The sequence below is a fragment of the Coffea eugenioides genome, unplaced genomic scaffold (genome assembly GCF_003713205.1).
Source record: "Coffea eugenioides isolate CCC68of unplaced genomic scaffold, Ceug_1.0 ScVebR1_2039;HRSCAF=2998, whole genome shotgun sequence".
NCBI classification, from domain to species: Eukaryota; Viridiplantae; Streptophyta; class Magnoliopsida; order Gentianales; family Rubiaceae; genus Coffea; species Coffea eugenioides.
In genome coordinates, this window is record NW_020862490.1 from 33354 (window position 1) to 42047 (window position 8694).

Below are 8694 nucleotides of genomic sequence, written 5' to 3' on the forward strand. Positions count from 1 at the left end.
GAACATACACCTTCTGTGCATGAGGAGTCGCCTGAGGAAGAATCTCCTTCGCCTGAGTCACCACCTCGATCTCGCCGGAAGACTGCATCCACTAGCCGTGATGAGCCACCGCCAGATTACGATACCACACGATTCACATCGCTCGAAAACCAAGAGTGGTATGAAGCCGGCCTAGCCAAGGAGATCATCATTGAGAAACACTTGGCTCCAGAGGTGGATGCGCACTACCATATTTCGACAGCATTCAAGCGACTTGGATGGGAGAACATCCTTCAATTGCCCAAGTACTACTACCCCAACTTGGTCCGGGAGTTCTACGCCAATGTGGAGAACAAGCAGAGTCACAGTGGCAACCTCATCGTCTCGTGGGTTCGAGGCAGGAAAGTGGTTCTCAATCGAGAGGCACTGCGACGTTTCGTTCAACTCATAGACGAAGGCGAAGATGTCAAACTGACTAAGGAATTCAAGGCTCGAGACCCTTGGCAAGTGGGAGAAGCCGTGGAGCGTCTAAAGGGTCAGTACCGTGAGCGAGGAACTTCGAAAAAACTCACGGTATATGCCGACTCCTTTGAGCATCGATACCACCTGATCTTCTATCTTTTTGCATTTAATGTGGTGCCGAAAAAGAGTGGTAAACGGGAGATCCGAAATAGCGATCTCTATTTTCTGGATAAGATGATACATGGATTGGGTAGGCAGTTGACTGGCATTCCTCTACCCAGCATTATCATCAGCTATATGCGGACCACAGCTCGCATGAGGGCCGGCGAGACTTGCTTCGGATTCCCTCGACTGCTATCCCTCGTGTTTGAGAAGCTCAAGGTTCCTCGTGGAACCGAGAGAGCGGTGGTAACTAGGTCTGTCGAGGAGGTAAATGCTTCTATACTCAACGCTTTGGGTATTTCTACTGATTTTGGAGCTGCTTTGGTCCGGGACACAGGAGAAGCATCGACTTCCACTCAGCCTCCGCCTCACACTGAACCACAAGCGGCAACCCAAGAGACGGAGGCACAGCAGACTCTTCCTCCTCCGATTCCGCGACCACCTCCTCAACCGCGCTCCAAGTGGCAAGAGCTTCTCAATGCTATTTGTTGTATGGAGACGCGAGTCGTCGAGCGCATTGACCAGACGGAGCGGATGATGACTGAGCGCCTCGACCGACATGATCGCCGCCTTCGTGCGATCGAGGATCATTTTCATATCCGACGGTCTCCTACTCCGACACCTCATCAGGAGGAGGGCCATATTGGTACTTCACAGGGTTATCATGGAGCCGAGGAGGCAGTAGACCCTCGTTCCGAGCAACCATGATACTTTTTAGCGGATTAGATCTTTTATTTCTTTATTTTTCTTTTCTTTTGTTAAGACAAACTTTGTGATTTCAGTTTTCTTTTATTTGAATCATCTTGTGCTACTTATGGTGTTTGGTACCCTTGTTGTCTCAATTTGGGCAGAATTTGGATGATCGTGATGATTAAGGGCTTCAAATTGCATCACCACCTATTTGAGGGAAGTTTCAGTTCTTTTACCTTCCTCTACAATGAGGACATTGTAGATTTTAAGTGTGGGGGAGGGATAACTTTATCGTATGGGTGATTGTGTCTTGAAATGCATGACTTTAGTTGTTTAGAGCTTAAAAATGTTGGAATTATATTTGGAGATATTGTCATGAGGATAATTTTTGTGAAAATGAGGTTGTTGGCAGGGAGTTTCATCCATTTTTATGGGGAAACTCTGTCAAAATTTTTCTAAAATATCTTCCATTTGGATAACAAGCTATGTGTATTTTGGAAAAGTTTAATTCTTATTTGTCTTGAAATGAATTATTATGCAAGTAAGATTTTTACATTTTAGAAAGTATATTTGCTTAAATAAGAAAAGTTATGCTTAGAGTTTTGCAAGATTAATGATATTTATCATTTTTACTTAATTTTATAAGTAAGTGATTGATATAGTCAAAGAAAGGCCAAATTCTTCCTTTAATTATACTTAGAGGGAAAAAGAAATTGATTTGAAAAAAAAAAAAAAGAGAGAAAAATAATATTAGTAATTTTCTACTCCAATGATTCACATACTGAGTAACCGGGGGTTGGCATTTACAAATGTCGACATTCGCGTAAAAAGGTATTGGAATTAAGAGTATGATTGGCAATTTAAATGAGTGAAATGTCGAGTAACCGGGAATTTTCACCTAAAAGTGTTGATTTTCACGTAAAAAGACGTTTTCACTATTTAAATAAAATGAATTGTGAATAAATCCCTCTAAATTGTTAAGTTTTGGGATGAGGAAGGCCATAAAATTGACTATGTGATTTACTTATTTGTGGAATTAGGATAGAATGAGAGAATTGATTTGAATTTGTCAAAATTTAGGCATAATTATTTTTATTTAATTGAATATTATGAGTATTTAGTGTAATCTGAGAAATGGCATAATAATTGGTTTCTAGGTTTTTGAGGAATTAAATTTGACAAGAGTACGCATACTGTTTTCTCTATTGAATATTTGAAGTAAGTTTTGTGTAAAATTGCTTGAGGACAAGCAATGATTCAAGTATGGGGGAATTTGATAAGTGAATATTTAACGTACATTTTGTATGAATTTGGCATGAATTTTTGGTATGTTTTGAGAAGATTAAAGCCATATTTAAACTCTTTTGGTGATAATTGCTTAAATATTGTTTAAGAGTTAAGAAATTGATAAATGAGTGATTAATGCGTAATTTTGTGAAATTGTGAAGGTAATTGATGTATGAAATTCATGCACAAGTTGAAAGAAATGTCAGGGTCATCCAGAGGACAAAGTACACAAGAAAGTGGGAGCAAAAATGTAGAAAAAGGGAAGAAGTGAAAAACTGGAAAAATGCTCAACACGGATCCGAGCTCGGATCCGTGTGTACAAGAGGGATCCGACCCCTCGTCTGTACTTCTGGCGGAGTGTATCCGAGGTCAGGACGATCCGACCTCGGATCCATCATGGGAAGGCCTCGGATCCTATAATCCGAGCTCGGATCGGTTATCACTCCTCGGATCCGAGGCTCGGATCTGTCTCTCTCCTCAGCAAGTGGCACAGCCGTTTTTCTTTACCTTTCTCACAACTTTTACAGCTATTTTGAGGGACAGAAATCGGTGGCACATTCTTCTGTAATAAAAGAGAAGACCAAATGAGTGTGGAAAAAAAGGAACATCATATCTTTGACTTCTTTTTACAAAATCTAAGTGGAGGAAATTATGAAGTGAGAGGAATGGAATTTCTACCACCTTTTATGCAGAAACACAGGGGAGAAGCAAGGAGAACCATACGTAGCTAGTTTTTCATTTTGTAACATTTTTTCTCTCTAGATAGGAGTACTTGGAGAAGCATTTTTTGGGAGAGTTTTCACTTGTAATCATATTGTGCAAGAACATAGCAGGAATTGGAGAGCTTCACCTTCAATTGGCTAAGCTTTCTTTTATCTTTCTTATACTTGTACTTTATGATGTTTTGCATTAATAAACTTGTGAATTTGATTGTTAAATCATTCATGAGTAGCTAAACTCCTTCATCTAGGGAGTAGATGAAACTTATGGCTAAATAATACTAATTGAATGTGATTTACACTTGTTATATCTTGAGTTAACTTGTCTACTTGTGTAGCTGTGATTTCTTGTTATTGATTGATCACCAATAACTTGTTTACAGTTGTTATTGTTCAATGAGAATTGGTAATAACAATGGAAACACATGAGTAGAGCTTGAGTTGTATGTTCATGAAAATAGAAATACACTTAAGTGGATTACTTAGTATTTCATGAATTAAAACAGAGTTGTAGTAGTATTTCACCATGGAAATAGGGAAATCTATATTGCTCTAAGCCATTTCATCATGGAAATGAGACTTGGTAATCTTGGAAATAAATCTCTGGTTAAGCAAGAATAATAGCAAGAAGTAAATCCATTTATTTGTGTAGTTTATGCCATAAGTGGAATCTACATCCCTAGAATCTTCATTAAGTGAAATTTCTCTATTTGCATTCAGCATTTGTTAAACTAGATTTGTATATCAGATTTGTAGATTACAGCATTAGATTTTCTCTGCTCAAAATTAATGGTAAGTCTAAATAATAGAGAGAACAGGGGCTTAGTAATTGTTTAAATTGCTCCTCGTGGGATCGACCCGATACACATCTTGTACTAAAATTTTGACCTGTATACTTGCAGTCCAACGGGTGTAAAATCGGAATTAAACTTGCATTGATACAAAAAGAACCCGTCAAGTTTTTGGCGCCGTTGCCGGGGAGCGGCAATATTAGGGCCTAGTCATCTCTATTAATTTAGACATTTTCATTGTTTTTATCCAAGTTGTTGAATTAAAACTACAAAAATTTCTCTTATTTTTATTTGTAGTGCATGCACCGATCAAATAGAAAAGTTGGACATTTTGATCCTGAAATTGAAAGAACATTGCGGAGACAAAGGAGGAATACACTGCATCAAGAGGAACAAGAGGTTTGGCAGCCAATAGAAGATATCTTGATAGAATTACCATTTGAAGAAGAAATGGCGGAAAATGACCTAAATAGGCGAGTTCTGCGAGATTTTACTATACCGGGAACACAAGGTTCACAAACGAGAATAGCAAGGCCTGCGGTAAATGCTAACAACTTTGAGATTAAACCATCACTTATCCAAATGGTTCAACAATCTCAATTTGGAGGTAATGCAGTAGAAGATCCTAATACACACTTAGCTACATTCTTGGAAATTTGTGATACAATTAAAATGAATGGAGTTAGTGATGATGCTATAAGGCTAAGATTGTTCCCATTTTCATTGAGAGATAAGGCCAAACTTTGGTTACACTCTCATGCTCCCAATACTTTCACTGGATGGGATGAATTATCAAGAGCATTCTTAAATAAGTATTTTCCACCAGGTAAGACTGCTAAGCTTAGAATGGATATCACTAGTTTTAGCCAATTAGAAGGTGAATCATTATATGAGGCATGGGAAAGGTTTAGAGATCTGCTTCGGAAATGTCCACATCATGGACTGCCGGAGTGGTTAATCATACAAACCTTCTATAATGGTTTAGTTTTTTCTACTAAAACTATGATCGATGCAGCTGCAGGTGGAGCTTTAATGGGTAAAACACCCCAAGAAGCTCATAATTTGATAGAAGAAATGGCAGCAAATAACTACCAATGGGCCAATGAGAGAGGTAATGCAAGACGTCACGCAGGTATGATAGAAATGGACACTCTTAATATGCTGAGTGCTCAAATGAATAATGTGATGAAATTGCTAAGTAGACAAGGTCCAAGCTCATCTAATGCACATGTAGCATGCTGTTCTGTATGTGGAGGTGAACATGATACTAATGAGTGTGTTGATTCTGAACAGGTACAATTCGTCAATAATTACAATCGTAATGCTCAAAATAACCCCTACTCGAATACTTACAATCCGGGGTGGAGAAATCATCCAAACTTTGGATGGAAGGATCAAGGAAATCAACCAAGGCCAACCAATCCACCGGGATTTCAATCAAGGCAACAACAAGCTGAAACTAAATCTGGTTGGGAGATGGCAGTGGAAAAGCTTGCAAAAGTTACCTCGGACAGATTTGAGCGAGTAGAAGGAAGGATGGACCAACTCACTACAATGTACAGGAATGTAGAGGTCCAAATTGGTCAAATTGCTAGTTCTTTGAATAATCGAAATCAAGGAGAATTACCTAGCAAAACAGAGGTCAATCCTAAGGAGCATGTGAAAGCCATTACTCTTCGTAGTGGTAGACAATTAGAAGATCCTCCAGTGAAGGAAGTTGAGAAAGATGAGAATGAAAAACAAGAAGAAAAGCAGAGGAACCAAGAGGCGATTGTGGAGGAAAATAGTCGGGAGAATCCAAGAGAAAAGCAACCATCATCTTCCACTACCATTCCAATACCCCCTGCGGTTCCATTTCCACAAAGATTAAAGCAAAATAAGTTTGATAAAGATTTTGAAAAATTTGTTAAACTTTTCAAACAATTGCACATTAACATTCCTTTTGCCGATGCTATTTTGCAGATTCCGTCTTATGCGAAATTTCTCAAGGAAATCATGACTAGAAAAAGAAAGTTGGAAGACTGCGAAACAATAGCATTAACAGAGGAATGTAGTGCAATTATTCAAAATAAGCTACCACCGAAGTTGAAGGATCCAGGGAGTTTTTCTATACCTTGCACCATAGGTAACGTTGATTTTTCTAAAGCATTGTGTGATCTTGGTGCTAGTGTATCATTAATACCTTTAACGGTGGCTAGACAATTGGGTTTGCATGAGCTTAAACGCACAAATATTACTTTGCAACTAGCGGATCGGTCTATTAGATATCCAGTGGGAGTGTTGGAGAATGTATTGATAAAAGTTCAAAAATTTATCATTCCAGTGGATTTTGTGGTATTAGATATGGAAGAAGATATATCTATGCCAATTATTCTAGGTAGACCATTTCTAGCTACTGCAGGTACTATTATTGATGTAAAAAATGGCAAGCTTAAGTTTCAAGTAGGTGAAGAAGAAGTAGAATTTAATTTGAATGAAATGGAAAAATACCCTTCTTTTACCAATCATGCTTATTCTATTGGCACAATTGATAAACTAACCCAAGAGATGAGTCAAGTCAACCTTGACTTAGATCCTCTTGAGCATTGTTTAATGAGTTTAGGTAAGCAAGAAGATGTTTGTGAAGAAATTGAAGAATTGGCCAAGTACTTGGATTTTCAAGCACCTTATAAAAGGGGTAATTTGTATGAAAGTCTTGGCCAAGGAAAAGGGTTTTCACAATCTTCAGAAATTGAACCTCCAAGGTTAGAGCTCAAGCCACTTCCGACTCATCTAAGGTATGAATTTCTTGGAGAAAATAAAACTTTACCTGTAATTGTTAGTGCTGACCTTGATGATGAACAGTGTGCAAAGTTGTTAAGAGTTCTAAGAAGGTGTAAGAAGGCAATTGGATGGACAATTTCAGACATTAAAGGTATAAGTCCTTCTATATGCATGCATCGAATTTTATTGGAGGACAATTGCAAACCAGTGGTGGAAACACAAAGAAGACTCAATCCAAACATGAAAGAGGTGGTAAGAAATGAAATTCTTAAATGGCTTGACGCAGGTATAGTTTTTCCTATCTCCGATAGTGTTTGGATTAGTCCAATTCATGTGGTACCAAAGAAGGGTGGAATGACTACAATCGTGGGTAAAAATGATGAATTAATTCCATCTAGACTTGTGGTAGGGTGGAGAGTGTGTATTGATTATCGTAAGTTAAATACGGTAACAAGAAAAGATCATTTTCCCCTACCATTTCTTGATCAATTATTGGAGCGAATAGCTGGATATGAATTTTACTGTTTTCTTGATGGTTTTTCAGGATATAATCAAATAGCTATAGCTCCAGAGGATCAAGAAAAGACCACATTTACATGTCCTTATGGCACTTTTGCCTTTAGAAGAATGCCATTTGGTTTATGCAATGCTCCTGCAACTTTTCAACGATGCATGATGGCTATTTTTTCTGATTATATTGAGAAAATTATGGAGATATTTATGGATGATTTTTCTGTGTATGGTTCATCTTTTGATCAGTGTCTTCATAATTTGGAATTAATTTTGCAGAGATGCGAGGAAACAAATCTTGTACTGAATTGGGAGAAATGTCATTTTATGGTAAAAGAAGGAATTGTCTTAGGACACAAGATTTCCTCCAAGGGAATTGAGGTGGATCAAGCCAAAATAGAAGTCATCGAAAAATTGCCACCCACAAGCAATGTCAAGGGGATAAGGAGTTTTTTAGGACATGCTGGCTTTTATAGACGTTTTATTAAAGATTTTTCTAAAATAGTAAAGCCATTATGTGATTTATTATGTAAAGATTCTCCTTTTCAATTTGATGACAATTGTTTGGTTGCATTTGAAAGGTTGAAGAAGGAATTGATTTCGGCCCCAATTATAACTTCACCCGATTGGTCAATACCATTTGAATTGATGTGTGATGCAAGTGATTATGCAGTTGGAGCAGTTTTGGGACAAAAGAAAGAAGGACGATTGCACGTCATTTACTATGCTAGCAAGTTACTAAATGAGGCACAACTCAATTATGCAACGACAGAAAAAGAGCTATTGGCAGTGATATTTGCTTTGGACAAATTTAGATCCTATTTAGTAGGATCTAAAGTCATTATATATACGGACCATTCAGCTCTTAAATATTTGCTGCATAAGAAGGATGCAAAACCTAGACTAATTCGGTGGATTCTTTTATTGCAGGAATTTGATGTGGAGATAAAAGACAAAAAGGGATCGGAGAATCTAGTTGCAGATCATTTATCACGTTTGGAATATATCCCAATCAAAGATCAGGTTCCAATTCAAGAGAATTTTCCGGATGAGTTTGTCCTAGCACTTAGAAATTCTCCATGGTATGCAGATTTTGCTAACTACTTGGTCAGTGGAGAGATTCAAAAGGGATTTAATTATCATCAAAAGAAGAAATTCTTACATGACGTAAAAAGTTACTTTTGGGAGGAACCATTGCTATACAGACATTGTGCCGATGGTATGATACGTAGATGTATTCCTGAAGATGAGGTACATAATGTTTTATATCATTGTCATAACCTTGAAACAGGTGGTCATTTCAGTACTTCAAAGACTGTGGCAAAGGTATG

General features: G+C 37.8%; 1 non-coding gene across 1 annotated transcript; it reads right to left on the reverse strand.

Annotated features, from left to right (window-relative positions):
- Window positions 1–4927: 4927 nt before the first annotated feature.
- On the reverse strand, window positions 4928–5034 carry LOC113756185. Its single transcript, XR_003465870.1, has one exon. It is a non-coding gene; the product is annotated as a small nucleolar RNA R71 (small nucleolar RNA).
- Between the last annotated feature and the right edge of the window lie 3660 nt (window positions 5035–8694).